The following is a 19,680-nucleotide window of genomic DNA, read 5'->3' as shown; positions in this document are numbered from 1 at the left end:
GATTAATTTCAGGGTCCTCTTACCTCATGTCCATTAACCAATTCAAATGGAATAAACCTGGTTGAATCAATTGATGCATTCCTAAATCCAATAATTAAAATGGAATCCTCTTGTTCCAGTCATAAGGTTGGTTCTAAAATTTGATGCCATCCTTTTAATGCTCTGAGTCTGAATGAAAAGTCATTGATTTATGCTGTTTTATTTACAGGCTATTCGTGATCTCTTTAAATAATCTTGACATGAAAATTGACCCTTGACCAGATTGGTCTCTTTTGGAGAATCACATTTGGTAAACAATTTGGTTAATTGCTCTATCACGCTATTGGCTGCGATGCCAATAAAACCATAAGACCGTAAAACATAGGAGCAGAAGTTGGCCATTCGGTCCATCGAGTCTGCTCCACCATTCAGTGAGATCATGACTGATCTGATACAATAATTCACTTCCCCGTCTAAACCCCATAACCCTTGATTCCTTTACTGATGAAGCTGGCTGCTTTGTCCTGGATGGTGTTGGGCTTGTTGAGTGCTGTTGCACTGATCCAGACAAGTGGAGAGTATTCCACTACCAACTTGTGCTTTGTATATGGTGGACAGGCTTTGCGGTGTCAGGGGATGAGTTACTCATCAGAGAATTCTCAACCTCTGACCTGCTCTTGAAGCCACAGTATTTATATGGCTGATCCAGCTCAGCTTCTGGTCAGTGCTAGCCCTCAGGATGTTCCTGCGATGTAATTGCTTTGTAATATTTTATTGCTGCATTAAAACTAATTTGCCAAACTCACGTATGCATGTAATTACTTTAATCAAGGTAGAATATATCAAAACAGATATCTCACTCTAAAATCAATTCTGGCGCAGTTTATTTCCTTTGAGCTTTATTACTTTGCGTGTAAAATAAATATAAAGTAAGTTAAATCAATAAAAAATCCATTGAACAGAAAATACATGTCCAGGAACTTGCAACACATTAGTTCTTGATGAGTAAGTGTTAACATTAATTGAACAGGAAGTTAAAACAGAAATGATTTGTTATCCATTGCATTTATTTATTCCAGAAAATCTCATTGAGATTGCCTCAAAACTTTCGTTGAGCAAACAATTTTTAATTCGTGCTTGGAAATAAAGCACACAGTCATTTCTGGAGTTCATTTCGGAAAGGTAGCTGAAACAATCGGTTAATATTCTTGTTTGATTGTTTGGAAAGCACCGGAGAAACATTCAGTGCTGTTCAGGGATAACACTGTAAATTGGCCAGTAGACATGCAGGCCAAACGATATTATACATTACCAAGCAAAGAAGTCACATTTTTAACACCCATGTTTCAAGTATTCGTACCATCTTTCAATTCTCTTAAACATAGAGACATGTAACAAATGAGGAAAAAGAATTCTGCCTCAGCTTTTGAATATATTATTTTGAGAATCGCATAGTTCACATTCTCATGCCGCTGAGTTCTTTTTCACTCTGAGGCCTTGTGAGTCTTAAGTCCAAATATACCTGAAAAGACTGGACTTATTCTGCTATTTTTTTTAAAGTGTTCATGGGATGTGGGTGTCACTGGCTAGAACAGCATTTATTGCCCATCCCTACTGGCCATTGAGAAGTTGGTGGTGATCTGCCTTCTTGAATCATTACAATCCATGTGATATAGGTACACCCATGGTGCTGTTAGGGAAGGAACTCCCGGATTTGGACCCAGTGACTGTGAAGGAACAGTGATATGTTTCCATGTCAGGATCGTGAATTGATTTGGTTTATTATTGTCACATATATTAACATACAGTGAAAAGTATTGTTTCTTGCACGCTATACAGACAAAACATACTGTTCATAGAGAAGGAAGTAAGAAATCTGACAACACCAGGTTTAAGTCCAACCGATTTATTTGATAGTAAACTCACAAGTTTTCGAGGTTTCCCTCTTCGTCAGGTGGAGAGTTCTAGCCTCAGACAGAGCATATAAAGCACAGATGTTGATGTTTTTCTCTTTTACTCCTCAGGTGTGTCGGTCCACCTTGTTGTCAAACGAGGGGCATGTACACGGTGGGTCGTGCGTGGGCTGCTCTTAGATGTTTCGAGAGTAGCCTAATACTTTGTGTTGTTTGTGTATGCTTAAAACTGGACCAGCAGATGGGCGCCACAACAGCTCAGTGACTATCACTGTTAGCTGTGCAGACACATGGATTTGGGCCAGTGTTTGTGGGAGTTTGCGCATTCTCCCTGCGGTTGCGTGGGTTTCCTCCGGGTGCTCCGGTTTCCTCCCACGCCCCAAAGATGTGCTCTTAGGCTAATTGGTGTAACAAATTGTCCCTAAATTATTCTCCCCTTAATCTGGTTTCTAATGGGGGTACCATAAGCATAGACATGGGTCAAGGGTGGAGGAGGAAAAACACATTGTTAAGATGGCAGCATGGGCTCGTTGGGCCGAAGGGCCTGTTTCCTGTGCTGTGTTGTTCTTTGTTCTTTGTACTGTTACAGTCATGGCTCGGGTGTAGAGAAAGATCAACTTAATGCAACGTAAGTCCATTCAAAAGCCTGACAGTAGCAGGGAAGAAGATGTTCTAGAGTCAGTTGGTACACGACCTCAGAATTTTGTATTTTTTTTTCCGGCAGGAGAAGCTGGAAGAGAGAATGACCGGGGTGTTTGGAGTCTTAATTATGTTGGCTGCTTTGCCGAGGCAGCGGGAAGTGTAGACAGAGTCAAAGGATAGGAGGCTGGTTTGCATGATGGATTGGGCTACATTCAAGACCGTTTGTAGTTCCTTGCGGTCTTGGGCAGAGCAGGAGCCCATACCAAGCTGTGATACAACCAAAAAGAATTCTTTCTGTGGTACACCTGTAAAAGTTGATGAGAGTCATAGGTGACATGCCAAATTTCCTTAGTCTTCTGAAAAAGTAGAGGCACTGGTGGGCTTTCTTAACTATAGTGTCGGCATGAGGGGGACCAGGACAGGTTGTTGGTGATCTGGATACTTAAAAAAAATTGAAGCTCTCCACCCTTTCTACTTCGTATCCGTTTATGAGTAACTTGGGAACACAAGCTTTTAGGGTGGTGGTTTCTCATTTTCCTGCTGCCCACAGCATATAAAAGAGCTGATTCTTACAGAGCAGTGTTGATACTGAGATTAGCCTGAAAAGTCATAGGTATCCTTTGCCAAAAGGTCTAATCAAATTCTATAGTAATATAGCACAGTGGTAATGAGCGGCATGGTGACACTGTTGTTTGGAAATTTGGCTGATTGGATAAGTAACTGGCTATCTCAGACTTTCTACTTTGCTTACCCCAGTCCAACACCGGCACATCCACATCATATCTCATAAAAGACAGAGGGTGGCGGTGGAGGGAAAATTTTCAGACTGGACGCCAGTTACCAGCGATGTACCACAGGGATCAGTGCTGGATCCTCTGCTATTTGTGATTTTTATCAATGACTTGGAAGGGAGGCTGAAGGGTGAGTTGGTAATTTGCTGATGACACCAAGATTGGTGGAGGAGTGGATGAGGTGGAGGGCTCTTGTAAACTGCAAAGAGACATTGATAGGATGCAGAGCTGGGCCGAAAGGTGGCAGATGGAGTTTAACCCTGATAAATGTGAGGTGATTCATTTTGGTAGAACAAACTTGAATGCAGATTACACGATCAACAGCAGGGTTCTAAGGAATGTGGAGGAATAGAGAAACCTCGGGGTTCATATCCACAGATCTCTGAAGGTTGCCACTCATGGAAAAGGCTTGTTGTATGTTTGCGTTTATTAACAGGGGGTTTGAGTTTAAGAACCGTGGGGTTCTGCTGCAACTATACAGGACCTTGTTGAGACCACATTGGGAATATTGTGTGCATTTCTGGTCACCTCACTATAAGTAGGATGTGGAAGCATTGGAGAGAGTGCAGAGGAGATTTACCAGAATGCTGCCTGGTTTGGAGAGTAGGTATTATGAGGAAAGGTTGAGGGATCTGGGGCTTTTCTCTTTGGAGCGGAGGAGGATGAGAGGTGACTTAATAGAGGTTTATAAGATGATGAGGGGGGCAGATAGAGTGGATGTTCAGAGACAATTTCCTCCAGTGGATGTAGCTGTTACTAGGGGGCATAACTATAAGGTTCATGGTGGGAGATATAGGAAGGATGTCTGAGTAGATTCATTACTCAGAGAGTGGTTGGCGTGTGGAATGCACTGCCTGCTGTGATAGTGGAGTCAGACACTTTAGGAACTTTCAAGTGGTTATTAGATAGGCACATGGAGCACTCCAGAATGATAGGGAGTGGGATAGACTGATCTTGGGATTGGACATAGCTCGGCACAACATCGAGGGCCGAAGGGCCTGTACTGTGCTGTACTGTTCCATGTTCTATGTTCTATGGTCCTCCACTTCCTTCAATGAGCAGTTTGCTCTGTACTACCTCTGCCCAATTTAGCTTCCACTTTGTAACCCAAGGGTGAAGGTCATGACAGCACCCATCATTGGGAGCTCAATTTTATGAATTTATTCTCTCACAGGATGTCAGTGGATGGTGTGTCAATCAAGCGAGTTGCTTTGTCCCTGAATGGTGTCTTCAGGGCTTCTTCCATGTTCCTGGAGCTGCACTCATCCTGTGGAGAGTATTCCACCACATTCCTGACTTGTAGGTGGTGAGCAGGCTTTGAGGAGTCCAGAGGTGAGCTACTCTCTGCAGGATTCCCAGCCTCTGGCCTGCTCTGGTAGCCATAATATTTATATGGCTAGCCCGTTCTAAAGGGACAATCCTTTAAAACAGAGATGAAGAGGATTTTGTTCAGCCAGACGGTGGGGAATCTGTGGAACTCTTTGCCGCAGAAGGCTGCGGAGGCCGGGTCATTGAGTGTCTTTAAGACAGAGATAGATAGGTTCTTATGGGGAAAAGGCAGGAGAATGGGGATGAGAAAAGTATCAGCCATGATTGAATGACGGAGCAGACTCGATGGGCTGAGTGGCTTAATCCTGCTCCTATGTTTGATGGTCTTCTTGTTCAGTTTCTACTCCAGGATGTTGACAGTGGGAGATTCTGTGACAGCAATGCCATTGAATATCTGGGGGTGATGGTTAGATTCTCTCTGAAATGTAAAGTCCTGGGCTTAGATTTTGTTCTCAATTCTGTCTCTTCTGTACAGGTTTGAGGATTTTAAGGAACATTTATTTATCCTTCAGACATCCTTTTTACATCCTGCTTTGTCTTTGATTTGTTTTTGGGACGAACTATGACGATAATGTTAAGAATCCTGGAAGGCTCAGCGCAGTCCCTTCCCACATTCCCTCTCGAGTGGCTCATCCGATTTCATTCCTCACATGCAATATTTCATCTCCTCAAATTATGCACTTCTGAAATATGATTGCTTTTAATAGTTTTTATTACCTGACCTCAATTCAACCTTTAAATGATGAAGCTGAGATCTCAGATACTGCCTCCTTTCAATTTACTAGCATACCACTCCCCCCTCATTAGTGACAGGCAGATCCAATATTGCCTTTTCCCTTGTGGATTCCTATACCTGCTATCGAAGGGAGGATTATTTCGAAATACTCTCAGCTACATACAGGCTGCACTCACTGTAATTTTCAATTTAAATTAAAAGCAGTAAAATCCCTGATGCCTCCAGCCTTAATATAAGTCTCTTGCTATGATATCCCACAATAGTATATCACAATCTCTTTTAATCTTTTGCTGTAGTCTACAATACATTCTTGCTACTAATTTCTCCCCCTTTCCAGCTTGCAGATTAACCCAACGAGTCCTGTTGCCAATTTCTAGATCCTTCTTCACAAAATATAACTTTCTCCAATAAGCAGAATCAATGGAACACCTTTTATTTTCCTTCTTTATCTCCCAGGACACACATTTTCCTACAGATCTGTTCCACTCCATTTCTTCCTGACAATAGTGACTACAGTTCAAGATTATTTTTGCATTTAGCATATCGTTGTGAAAACTCTTACGTAAATGTGGGGAGGTGATGGTGAGTGGTATTATTGCGAGTCTATTAATCCAGAAACTCAACAAATGTTCTGGAGACGCAGGTGCAAATCCCACCACGGCAGATGGTCAAGTTTGAATTCAATAAAAAATATCTGGAATGAGGAATCTACTGATGACCATGAAACCACTGTCGATTGTCAGAAAAAACCCATCTGGTTTACTAATATCCTTTAGAGAAGGAAATCTGCCATCCTTACCTGGCCTGGCCCACATATGACTCCAAAACCACAGCAATGTGGTTGACTCTCAACTGCCCTCCGAGGGCAATTGGGGATGGGCAATAAATGCTGGCCAGCCAGTGATACCCATGATCCACGAATGAATTAAAAAAAAAGCGACTACAATTTGTGTATCCTTTATCTATAAATCCAAAAATGGAACACATCCAAAAAGCACCCTTTCTTTAAACCTTATCAACCTTTAATGTGGGAAAACCCTGACCTGGTCCAACATGATCCAAGCTGACATGAGCCTTGCCAACCGTACCCAACTTCTAGCATTGGAAATCCAGTTGTTAATTTGGTCTGCTTACGTTATGGACTCTCTCCTGCAAACAGAACTGTAGATGTTTTAAAAATTAGTTCATGTAATGCGGACTTTTATTGTCCATTCCTTATTTAGGGGGCATTTAGGATTCATCCACATTGCTGTGGGTCTGGAGTCACATGTAGGCCTGACTGGGTAAGGACGGCAGATTTTCTTCCCTGAAGGAAAGTAATGAACCACATGAGCTTTTAACAACAATCGACAATGGTTTCATGGTCATCAGTAGACTTTTAATTCCAGATTTCTTTCTTACTGAATTCAAATTTCACCATCTATTGTGGTGGGATTCAAACCCAGGCCTCCAGAACATTTCATTGGGTCTGTCGATTACTAACTTCAAGGTATTACCACTATGCCACCATCTCCCCATGTGATACCACAAGTGGGAAATTATTACAGAAACCCTGTATTTATGATTTAGCTATACATCTTTGGGGGAGGGCGATGGCCTAGTGGTATTATTGTTAGACTATTAATGCAGAAACTCAGCTAATGTTCCAGGGATCCGGGTTCAAATCCTGACAGGGCAAGTGGAAGAATTTGAGTTCAATAAACAAATCTGGAATGAAGAATCTACTGATGACCTTGAAACCATTGCCAATTGTAAAAAAAAACCCATCTGGTTCAGTAATGTCCTTTCGGGAAGGTAATCTGCTGTCCTTACCCGGTCTGGCCTACATGTGACTCCAGAGTCACAGCAACGTGATTGACTCTGAACTCTCCTCTGAACAAGGGCAACAAGGGATGGGCAATAAATGCTGGCCAGTCAGTGATACCCACGTCCCACAATGAAAAAAAAACTGACATTTTTAGCCATTGTATTGTCTTTAGACTATGACTAGCCTAGGCTTCAGCTATTGTAATGTGAGTATTCCACGTCTCACATACAGAATTTTAAAACCAAAATTATCTGAAATCAGAAAGGCAGTCAGCTCCAAGATAAAGGATATTTGAACTGTACTCATATTTATATAACTGTTTTACAACAGGAGATGTAAAAATGCAAACGTAATCTTGAACTGTTATCACTCTTGTCAGGAAGAAATTGAGTGGTAAATCCCGACGGAGAAATGATTGTTTCAGGAAGATGGAAATGAAAGGAGTTCCATTGATTCTGTTAATTTATTTCTTTCTTAAATCAGATGACACTCGCCGCTACAGTATTTGTGTGGTCAGATTGCCCTGCCTCCTCTCGCCAAACACTTGTGAAGGTTTTTCAGAGTGAAATTTGGTGCAATGTCATATTGACCATGAAGACACAATTTAATATATTGCTAATTCTTTTAAAAGCTACATCAACAGCAATGCAGGCAATTGGCACACATTACTGGTGGATGGATGGCAAGGATCAAGAATTAGGGAGGATTGGTGGTTGGGGGGGTGGTGGGCTTTACCATGTAGCTTGTCGATGGATAAGAACATGCTTGCTGCTTCTGGCTTGTGAGCCATGCTGAAAAAAACAACAGTTTTATGGAAAAGAGCAAAATACTGTGAATGCTGGAAGCTGAAACAAAAACAGAAAATGATAGAAAATCTCAGCAGGTCTGACAGCATCTATGGAGAGAGAATAGAGCCAACGTTTCAAGTCTGGCTGACCCTTTGTCAGAGCTGTTTGAAGGATCCAGCCCAATTTCTACCTCTTATTTGCGAGGTTTCCTGAAGTTTGAGTAATGCAGCCAACATGAATCACAAATTGAAGGCTTTTAAAGTCTGAAGCCTTCATAAAAAGTTTAAATTATTGACTTTCCTCCTGAGTGCTTCCAACTCTCCTGTCCCCCCAGTCCATCTATTTAAAATGGGATGGGTGCATGTTGGTGAAGAGCTTTCAGATGGGTGGGGCAGGATTTCAGTCCTCCCAGCCCAGGGAGCGGAAATTCTTGCCCAAGGTCAACGGACCTTTTAAAACTGCAGCATGCGACGGTGCAGAGGGACCTCGGGGTCCTTGTGCATGAGTAGCAAACACCCAGCCTGCAGGTGCAGCAGGCAGTCAGGAAGGCGAATGGGATGCTGGCCTTCATAGCGAGGGGGATTGAATATAAAAGTAGGGAGGTCTTGCTGCGGCTGTATAGGGCATTGGTGAGGCCGCAGCTGGAGTACTGTGTGCAGTTTTGGTCGCCGCACTTACGCAAGGATATTTTGGCCTTGGAGGGAGTGCAGAGGAGGTTTACTAGGCTGATACCGGAGTTGAGGGGGTTGAGCTATGAGGAGAGGCTGAATAAACTAGGCTTGTACTCGTTAGAATTTAGAAGAATGAGGGGAGATCTCATTGAGACGTATAAGATGATGAATGGGATGGATAGGATAGAGGTGGAGAGACTCTTCCCGCTCAGAAAGGACAGTAGGACTAGAGGGCACAGCCTCAAGATAAAGGGGGGGGGGGGGGCGGTTTAGAACGGAGTTGAGGAGGAACTTATTCACTCGAAGGGTGGTGAATCTCTGGAATTCTCTGCCCGTTGAGGTGGTGGAGGCTGCCTCGCTAAATATTTTTAAGACACGGGTTGATGGGTTTTTGATAAGCGAGGGGATTAAGGGTTATGGGGAGAGGGCGGGAATGTGGAACTGAACCACGACAGATCAGCCATGATCTTATTGAATGGCGGGGCAGGCTCGAAGGGCTAGATGGCCTACTCCTGCTCCTATTTCTTATGTCCTTACGTTCTTATGTTCTTAAATTGTCCATCCCGCCTGCAATGATTCCCACAGTGGGGCAGGATCAGAAGTTTTACCCCATTTGAGGATGCATTTCACTCCCTCCCGGGATGCTATTCATTCTGTATTACCTCTCGCAAAGAACAAAGAAACGTACAGCATAAGAACAGGTCCTTTGGCCTTCCAAGCCTGTGCTGATCATGATGCCTGACTGAACTCAAACAGTCTGCACTTACAGAGTCTGTATCCTTCCATTCCCATCCTATTCATGCATTCATCTAGTTGCCTCTTAAATCCCGCTATCGTACCTGTTCCCATCACCTCCCTGGGCAGCGCGTTCCAGGCATTCACCGCCCTCTGTGTAAAAAACTTGGTTCGCGCATCTCCTCTAAACTTTTCCCCATTCACTTTAAACCTATGTCCCTCATACTTGACTTTTCTATCCTAGGAAAGAGCATCTGACTATCCATTCTGTCCATCCCACTTATAATCTTGTAAACCTCTATCAGGTCACCCCTCAACCTCTGTCGTTCCAGGAAGAACAAAGTTTACCCAACCTCTCCTCATAGCTGATACCCTCCAGACCAGGCAACATCCTGGTAAACCTCTTCACCCTGTACCCTCTCCAAATTATCCACATCCTTCTGGTAGTGTGGTGACCAGAATTGTACACAATATTCTAAGTGAAGCCTAATTAAGATCCGGTTTAGCTGCAGCATGACCCATCAATTTTTATACTCAATGCCCTGACTGATGAAGGCAAGTATGCCATATGCTTTCTTGACTACCTTATCCACCTGCATTGCCACTTTCAGCGATCGGTGGACATGTACGCTCAGGTGTCTCTACCCGTCAATAGTCCGAAGGGTTCTATCATTTACTGTAAAATTCCTACATGTATTGGACCTTACAAAATGCATTACCTCCCACTTGTCCAGATTAAACTCATTTTGCCATTTCCCTGTCCAAGTCTCCAACTATATCTTGCTGTATCCTCTGACAATCCTCTTCACCATCTACAATGCCACCAATTTTTGTGTCGTCTGCGAACTTACTAATCAGACCAGCAACATTTTCCTCCAAATCATTAATATATATTATGAGCACCAAAGATCCCAGAACTGATCCCTGTGGAACACTGTTAGTCACAGCCTTCCATTCAGAAAAGCACCCCTCTACTGCTATCCTCTGTCTTCTATGGCCAATACAGTAAGAAGACTCACAACACCAGGTTAAAGTCCAACAAGTTTATTTGATAGTAAACACACTAGCTTTCAGAGTTTGCCCCTTCGTCAGATGAGTGAAGAGTTCTGAACTAGTAAAGAGCATCTGACTATCCACTCTGCCCATGCCACTGATAATCTTGTAAACCTCAACCTTTGTCATTCCAGTGAGAACAAACTGAGATTTCTGAACTCTCCATTCACCTGACAAAGGGGCAAACCCCGAAAGCTAGTGGGTTTACTGTCAAATAAACTAGTTGGGCTTTAATCTGGTGTTGTGAGACTTCTTACTGTGTTTACCCCAGTCCAACGCCGGCATCTCCACATCATGACTTCTATGCAAGCGAGTTCTGAATTCATCTTAAGAACATAAGAACATAAGAAATAGGAGCAGGAGTAGGCCATCTGGCCCTTCGAGCCTGCCCCGCCATTCAATAAGATCATGGCTGATCTGTCGTGGCTCAGTTCTACTTTCCCGCCCTCTCCCCATAACCCTTAATCCCCTCTCTTATCAAAAACCCATCAACCCGCTTCTTAAAAATATTTAGCGAGGCAGCCTCCACCACTTCAACGGGCAGAGAATTCCAGATATTCACCACCCTTTGAGTGAAGAAGTTCCTCCTCAACTCCATTCTAAACCTCCCCCCCTTTATCTTGAGGCTGTGCCCCCTAGTCCTACTGTCTTTTTTGAGCGGGAAGAGTCTCTCCACCTCTATCCTATCCATCCCATTCATCATCTTATACGTCTCAATGAGATCTCCCCTCATTCTTCTAAACTCTAACGAGTACAAGCCTAGTTTATTCAGCCTCTCCTCATAGCTCAACCCCCTCAACTCCGGTATCATCCTAGTAAACCTCCTCTGCACTCCCTCCAAGGCCAAAATATCCTTGTGCAGGTGCGGCGCCCAAAACTGCACACAGTACTCCAGCTGCGGCCTCACCAATGCCCTATACAGCTGCAGCAAGACCTCCCTACTTTTATATTCAATCCCCCTTGCTCCCTCTGATCTTGTGTGACTTCATCCTTCATACCAGCCTACCATAAGATACCTTGTCAAAGGCTTTACTGAAGTCCATGTGTACACCATCCACTACCTTTTCATCATCTATCACCTTCGTCACTTCCTTGCAAAACTTGATCAAGTTAGTGGGCACAACCTCCCTTCACAGAACCTTGCTGTCTATCATTAATAAATCTATTTGTTTCCAAATGTGAACAAATCCTGTCCCTAAGAATCTTTTTGAATAATTTCTCCACCACTCTCATTTAGTTAGATCACAGCACATCTACACTGCAACTATATTTAGCTGCCTTTGTACCATAGCCCAAATCTATCCATCTCCGTCTTCTAAATGGCCATTGACTCGACATCCAGAACATAGAAAGGGAGAGAGCTGCTGATTTCAGTAATCCTCTGTGCAAAAAAAAAACACTTTCATTCTTAAATAGCTGTGGGCAGAATTAATTTGCCAGATAATGAACATAAATAACAAGCAAAACCTATCTGGAAAGATGTCATACTCTGTCCAAAACTATTAAACAAAGAATGTTACATGATGAATTATGGCTTTTCTATTGTGACTGATGATTCCTTACATAACTCATGGTTACATGTTGCTCGTGAGTTATTACAGTTTTCTGAATCACTAAATGAAAGTCATAATTCATGATTATATTAATTATCTCACATATCATTGATAATGAAGGGACTTTATCTTGTAAAAGATCGATTCATATCCGCAATACCTGCACAGAATTCCTTGGCTCCGCCAAGGCACTGTGGCTATAAAACCACGTTAGATTTCATTGCAGTGCGCACATGTAGAAACAATATTGATGTCACTTTTTGAAGAGTTCCCCCGTTACAGTTTCATCCTTATTGGCTTGAAGGCTTCATACATTAATTATGTCAATAGAATTCTCCAATGGAGGAGAGATGGTGATGATTGTTGAACAAGGCTGCTCCATGTGACAGAACATCTGCTTAGTAATATACAGAAAATAGAAGCATAGGAAATAGGAGCAGGAGGAGACTGTTCAGCCCATTCATTTTGATCTTGGCTGATCATCCAACTCAGTAGCCTGATCACCGCTCCACACCCTCCCCCAAATCCTTTGATCCCCCTTTGCCCCAAGTGCTATACATAATCTCTTCTTGAACATATTAAACGTTTTGGCCTCAACTACTTTCTGTGGCAGTGGATTTCACAGTCTGGCCACTCTCTAGGTGAAGGCACTTCTCATCTCTGTCCTAAACTGTTTACCCTGTGTCCTCGGACTGTGACCCCTGGTTCTGGACACCCCCGCACCATCAGGAACATCCTTCTTGCATCTACCCTGTCTAGTCCTGTGAGAATTTTATAGGTTTCTCATTCTTCTGAACTCCAGTAAATACAATTCTAACTGACTCAATCTCTCTTCATCTGTCAGTCCTACCACCTCAGCAATCAGTCTGGTAAACATTCTCTGCATTCCCTCGAGGACATCTTTCCTCAGATAAGGAGATCAGAACAGCACGCAGTATTCCAGGTACGGTCTCACCAAGACCCAATATAATTGCATCAAGATATCCCTGCTCCTGTACTCGAATCGTCTACCTATGAAGGCCAACATACCATATGCTGCATCTTCAGCGACTGGGGTAGACCTTATAACGCCTCAAACCTGGTCCACTGTTGAATAAAATAACTCTAGATCCTTATCATCAATCCACCAGTAATGTATGTCATTGTGTAAGGACAAATCCCACGTTATATAGAATGAAAGCTGCATTGTTTTTGACGTAGCTTTTAAAAGTAGCAGCAAGTTGTTAAATTCTATCTTCACAGTCATTTATACATACTTAGCACAAATGGAAATAATATGGGGAATCAAATTATGAAATACCATAAAATGTTAATAGGGATAATTTAAACAAAGATGTAAAATTAACATGTGCAATTATAGAATATCAAATAAAACAAACCATGCCAAATATAATTCCAGAGCAAAGCAACTAAACCAACTAATAGGAAATTAAAGATAGGAATAAATGATATTGTGAAATGAGAATAACAGGAATTAAAATAAATTAGAAATCAAATTCTCCCAAGACAGGTTTTTCTTAGTTCACAAATACAATCAAGTTTATCATTAAATATTGCCCATAAAATAACCTACTAAAACATGCCTATAATGTTAGAAAAACAAAGATAGTTTTAACGGATCTATGTTTACATTTGTTGTTTATTCTCACCCATTTGACACTTAGAATTTTTGGACAAAGATTCTGCCCTATTTATGAAAGAGGTTATTCGGCCCATCTCATCTGCACCAGCCATCAAACACTGATCTATTCTAATTCCATTTTCCAGCACTCTACGTATGCTTTGGCATTTCAAGTGCTCATCTAAATGCTTCTTAAATGTTGTGAGGCTTCCTGCCTCTATCACCCTCTCAGGCAGTGAGTTCCAGATTCCCACCACCCTCTGGGTAAAAATGTTCCCCTCTAAATCCCCTCTAAATTTCCTTAAATCTCTGCCCCCCCTGGTTATTGACTCCTCCACATAAGGGAAGAGATCCTTCCTATCCACCTTATCAATATCCCTCACTATTTGAACATGTCAATCAGGTCTCTCTCAGCCTAACCAGCTTCTATTCACAGCAGAAACACTTTAGTCTAGACAGTATCTTTGTGAATCTCCTCTGCATTGCTTTACTTGCTGTTAAAGATGGACTGACTACATTGCACTAGAAGGCTTTTGGAATGCATTGCAAGATTTTCTGGGATATTTTTGTCAAAATCTCATTGTCACAAGAACACAAGAAATAGAAATAGGAGTGGCCACCAGGCTATTCATGCTTGGCCCATTGTCCAATACCATCATGGCTAAACTTTGCAGGCCTCAGCTCCTTTTCTGTGCCATTTCCCCATAACCCTCTATTCCTCGATCTATCAAATATTGTCCACCTCCACTTTGAACACTCTTATTTTCCAACCTCCCCTTTCTTTTGGGCAGAGAATTCCAGAGATGCATTACCCTCTGTGAGAAGAAATCTCTACTCACCTTTAAATGACCAGCCTTTTGTCTTGTAGCAATGTCCCCTTGTTCAAAATGCTCCCACTGGTGAAAACATCTCACCACCTGCCCTGTCAAACCCTAACCTCCCCCGCACCCAGATCTAATATGTTTGAATAAGGTTATTTCCCACCCCCCCACCACCACTCCCCCCCACCTCTCCTAAACTCCAAGGAATACCAACCCAGATTAGTTAGGCTCTCCTGATAGAACAACCCTCTCATCCCAGGGATTTGCCTGGTGAATCTCCTTTGGACTGCCTCCAATGTCACTATATCCTTTTTTAGGTAAGGGATCCAAAACTGTACACAGTGTTCCAGGTGAGGCTTCACCAACACCCTGTTCAATTGCAACAAAACCTCCCTATTTTTAAACTCCAGTCCCTTTGCAATAAAGGCCAAAATGTCACTTGCCTTCTGAACTACTTGTTGGACCTGCTTGCTAGCTTTTTGTGATTCATGCACTAGGACACCTAGATCCCTCTGTACTTCACTCTCCTGCTGTCTCTCCTTTTAGATAATGGTTGATGACTTCTGATGAGTAGTGGAAAGCTATGGGCCACCAGAATTAAGATAATTTTTTGCTCAATTACCTTCCTTGAAAAATAAAGCCTGAACTCCCAGTGGAAATAGCAGCCTTTGGTCTTCAGTGCAGCCATCTGTGCAGGTCTCAGGAGGACAAACCAGGAAGATTCAGGAGGATTAAACCAACCCCCAGTGGCCAGACTGGGAATGCCGATTGCAAACCAGCTTGGAAATAGCAGGTTTTCTTCATTCGTCATTGGGATGTGGGTGTCACTAGTGGGCCTCATTTATTGCCCATGCCTGAAGGCAGTTAAGCATCAACCACACTGCTGTGCCTCTGGAACCTCATTTAGGCCACACCAGGTAAGGGTGGCAGATTTCCTTCCCAAAAGGACATTAGTGAACCAGATGAGTTTTTCTGACAATCGATAATGGTTTCACGGTCATCATTTGACTTTTAATTGAATTCAAATTTCACCATCTGCCATGGTGGGATTCAAACCCAGGTCCCCAGGGTATTAGCCTGGGTCTCTGGATTACTTGCCCAGCCTGAGACCACTACGTCACTGCCTCTCTTGCATTGAAAGGATTGACCTGCTGTTATAAAAGGTATTGTTGAAGATTTTTAATTTTTTTTTGCTACTTATTCTAAGTAGTTAATCCTATTGTTATTGGTACATTGAAAATATAAATTTTATTTATTTTCATGATTGAAGATGAGTATTATTTAATATGTATAAATCGATATTGGCTTTGTTATTTGTTCTTAATTTGTGAAACTACTATTTAAATCTCCATTATATTATTATATACATTTACATGTGGCATGCTTATAAGTGTTCATATGTTTTAATGATGCGGAGATGCCAGTGTTGGACTGGGGTGGGCACAGTAAGAAGTCTCACAACACCCAAGTTAAAGTCCAACAGAATTATTTGGAATGACAAGCTTTTAGAGCATTGTTCCTTCATCAGGTGAAAGGTCTGACAACACCAGGTTTTAGTCCAACCTATTTATTTGATAATATACTCACAAGCTTTCGAGGGACACCCTCTTCGTCAGGTGAATTCACCTGACGAAGAGGGTGTCCCTCGAAAGCTTGTGAGTATATTATCAAATAAATAGGTTGGACTAAAACCTGGTGTTGTCAGACTTTTTACTGTGTTTATGCCAGTCCAACGCCGGCATACCCACATCATGCCTTCATCAGGTGAGCAGGGAGTTGGGTCCACAAACACGGCATATGTAGGCAAAGACACAATTGTGAGATAATGATTAGAATGTGAATCTTTACAGGTAATCAGGTCTCTACAGGTACGGACAGTGCAAATGGAGAGAAGGATAATCACATTTGGAAGAGGTGTGAATTGTCTCAAGCCAGGATGGTTGTAGGATTTTGCAAACCCAGATGTTTTAATTTAGAATATGGAAACTGAAAATGTAATTGGGAAGAAGAGAGGTCAGAGATTCTCGGACCATGCTTTGGATTCCTTGTTGCAAGAGGCTGAGCAAAGGAGGGTTCACATTTTGGGTCATTGAAAATCCAAATGTGTTTATCATTAGTGTTCTTCTGCCTTGTTTATTTCATTTCGAATGATCTCATATTTAACTCTTCTGTATGTTTCAATAAAGCTTTTATTAACTTCATCATTAAAGGTTTTGATTCATTAATAGAACTTTGTAATTTGCTGGAAAACACTTGTTAGCAAAAATACTGTTAAGAACACAAAACGTTGACACCATGTTAACACTTCACTAAATATCTGACTTTCACACCTCCACTGTGACATTTTATTTAATTGCCTCATCTCAAATTTAAAGTTGAGATAAACTCTGCTTTAAATACACAGAAAATCCAATTCGACTTCTGCTGAATTTTATTCCAGACATCAACATCCACCTCATTACATATGAACACAGTTTTATACTGGGATTAGTTCCAGTGTGCAGGTTTGTGTGACTGGTGTCACTCCCCCTAAGAGATGCCATAATGGTGCCTTTTATCTGAGATAGACAGATGTTTAATCAGCACGGAATCAAGGTTTTTGGGCATAATGCGGGAAAGTGGAGTTGAGGATTATTATATCAGATCAGCGATGAAGACTGTCAGAGAATACAGCAAGATATAGATAGGCTGGCAAATTGGGTGGAGAAATGGCAGATGGAATTTAATCCGGACAAATGTGAGGTGATGCATTTTGGTAGATTCAATCAGGTGGGAGCTATAAAATAAATAGCATCACCATCGGAAGCATAGATACACAAAGAGATAAAATGTTTTTAGAGTTTATTTATTAGTCACAAGTAAGGCACTGCAATGAAGTTACTATGAAATTCCCCTAGTCGCCACACTCTGGTGCCTGTTTGGGTCAATGAACCCTAACCAACACGTCTTTCAGACTGTGGGAAGAAATCGGAGCTCCCGGAGGAAATCCATGCAGACACGGGGAGAATGTGCAAACTCCACACAGACAGTGACCCAAGCTGGGAATCAAACCCTGGGTCCCTGGCACTAAGAGGCAGCAGTGATAACCACTGAGATCTGGGAGTACAGGTCCACACATCCTCAGAAGGGATAGCATAGGTGGAAAAGGTAGTGAAGAAAGCATGTGGCATGCTTGCCTTCATCAGCCCGAGTATCACATGTGGAATATGTGTCCAATTCTGGTCGCCACACTGCCAGAAGGACATGGAGGCTTTGGAGAGAGTGCAGAAAAGGTTTACCAGGATGTTGCCTGGTATGGAGGATATTAGCTATGAGGAGGGATTGAATAAACTGGGATTGTTCCACCTGGAAAGACAGAGGCTGAGGGGCGACCTGAGAGAAGTTTAGATGAGGGGTATGGATAAGGTGAACAGTTGGGAGATTTTTCCCAGGGCAGAAATGACAGTTACAAGGGGACACAAGTTTAAGGTAAAGGGGGAATGTTCAGTGGAGATGTGCGGGGGAAGTTTATTTCACAAGGGGTGATGGGGGCCTGGAATGCTTTGCCTAGTCAGGTGGTTGTGGCAGTTGGATTAGTGACATTAAGGACTTATCAGGATAAGCACATCAACAGGTGGGCTATAGAGGGATATAGGCAGTTGGTCTATGGGGGCCAGGTGAAGGCATTATCGAGCCTGCGAGGGATGTGGCAGCGGAGCCGCATTCTATAATTATTTTTCTGCGTGTGCGCAGTTGGAGATGCCGATGGGAGCTGCAGGGTTTTGGGTGCGTTAAACCTTGCCCTCAGGCTTGTGCAGTGTGACTCAGACGCGCTGATATTGTTTCAGACACAGTGTGTATGGGGGCACCTGAGAATGGGTCTAAAAGTCGAATCTGAATCACTCCCAGTTTCAAGTCCGCCCAGCACTTAAAATCAAAATGGTAAAATAAGGCCCAATGTTTCAAGTCTATATGAATCTCCTTCAGAGCTCTGTTAGGCTGTTGCAGCATTTACTTGCTTTATTTCAGATTTTCAGCACCCACAGAATTTTACTTTGATTTTAATGCTCAGTGGGAAGATGAAGGGGGGGGTGGTGGTACGTGGGATGGGGTTGGTGGGTAGGGAAGCATTAAAATCCCATCACAGAAGCTGGTGGAATTTGAATTCAGTTAATAAATCTCAGATTGTTTCCACTGGGAAGATGGAGGTTGAGGAGTGACCTAATAGGAGTCAACAAAATTATGAGAGGCGTAGACAGGGTGGATTGTCAGAGGCTTTTTCCCAGAGTGGAAGGTTCAACTACAAGGGGGCACAGGTTCAAGGTGAGAGGGGGGAAGTATAAGGGAGACATGCAGGGAAGTTTTTCATTCAGGGAGTGGTGGGTGCTTGGAATGCACTGTCAAGAGGAGGTGGTGGAAGCAGGCACGTTATCAACATTTAAGATGTATCTTGATCGACACATGAATGGGAGGCAGACAGAAGGATAGAAATTGCGTATCAGCACAGGCTTAGTGGGCAGAAGGGCCTATTCCTGTATGGTATTGTTCTCTGCTCTTCTTTGCTCTAAACCTAGAATATAATGCAAAGTAAATATGGAACTATCGTCAATTGTTCCCTGGTTCACTAACATTCTCCAGGGAAGGAAATCTGCCATCCTTACGTGGTCTATCCTACATGTGACTCCAGACCCACAGCAATTGGTCCTATGAGGAGAGACTGAGGGATTTAGGGTTGTTTTCGTTGGAAAGAAGGCGGCTAAGAGGGGATCTTATTGAAACATATAAGATGATTAGAGGTTTAGATAGGGTGGATAGTGATAGCCTTTTTCCTCGGATGGAGAAGGCTAGCACGAGGGGGCATGGCTTTAAATTAAGGGGGGGTAGCTACAGGACGGATGTCAGGGGTAGGTTCTTTACCCAGCGGGTGGTGAGGGATTGGAATGCCCTGCCTGCTGCGGTTGTAAATGCGTCTAGTTTGGGGGCGTTTAAGAGATCTCTGGATAGGTTTATGGACGAAAAGGGATTGGTATAGGCTAGTGGGTCATTGTTTTTGTAACTGGTCGGCGCAACATCGTGGGCCGAAGGGCCTGTTCTGCGCTGTAATGTTCTATGTTCTATGTTCTAACTGTCCTCAAATCACACAGCTCAAGGTCATTGAGGGATGGGCAACAAATCTTGGCCAGTGATACCTGCTTCCCATGAAAGAATAAAATAAGAGGAGATTTGTTGTTAAATATTATTAATTATGTGATTAAATAATCT

Source organism: Carcharhinus amblyrhynchos, chromosome 6 (assembly GCF_965287045.1).
Source record: "Carcharhinus amblyrhynchos chromosome 6, sCarAmb.v2.hapA, whole genome shotgun sequence".
NCBI lineage: Eukaryota > Metazoa > Chordata > Chondrichthyes > Carcharhiniformes > Carcharhinidae > Carcharhinus > Carcharhinus amblyrhynchos.
The sequence above is the reverse complement of the archived record's forward strand: the minus strand, read 5'-3'. Positions refer to the sequence as shown.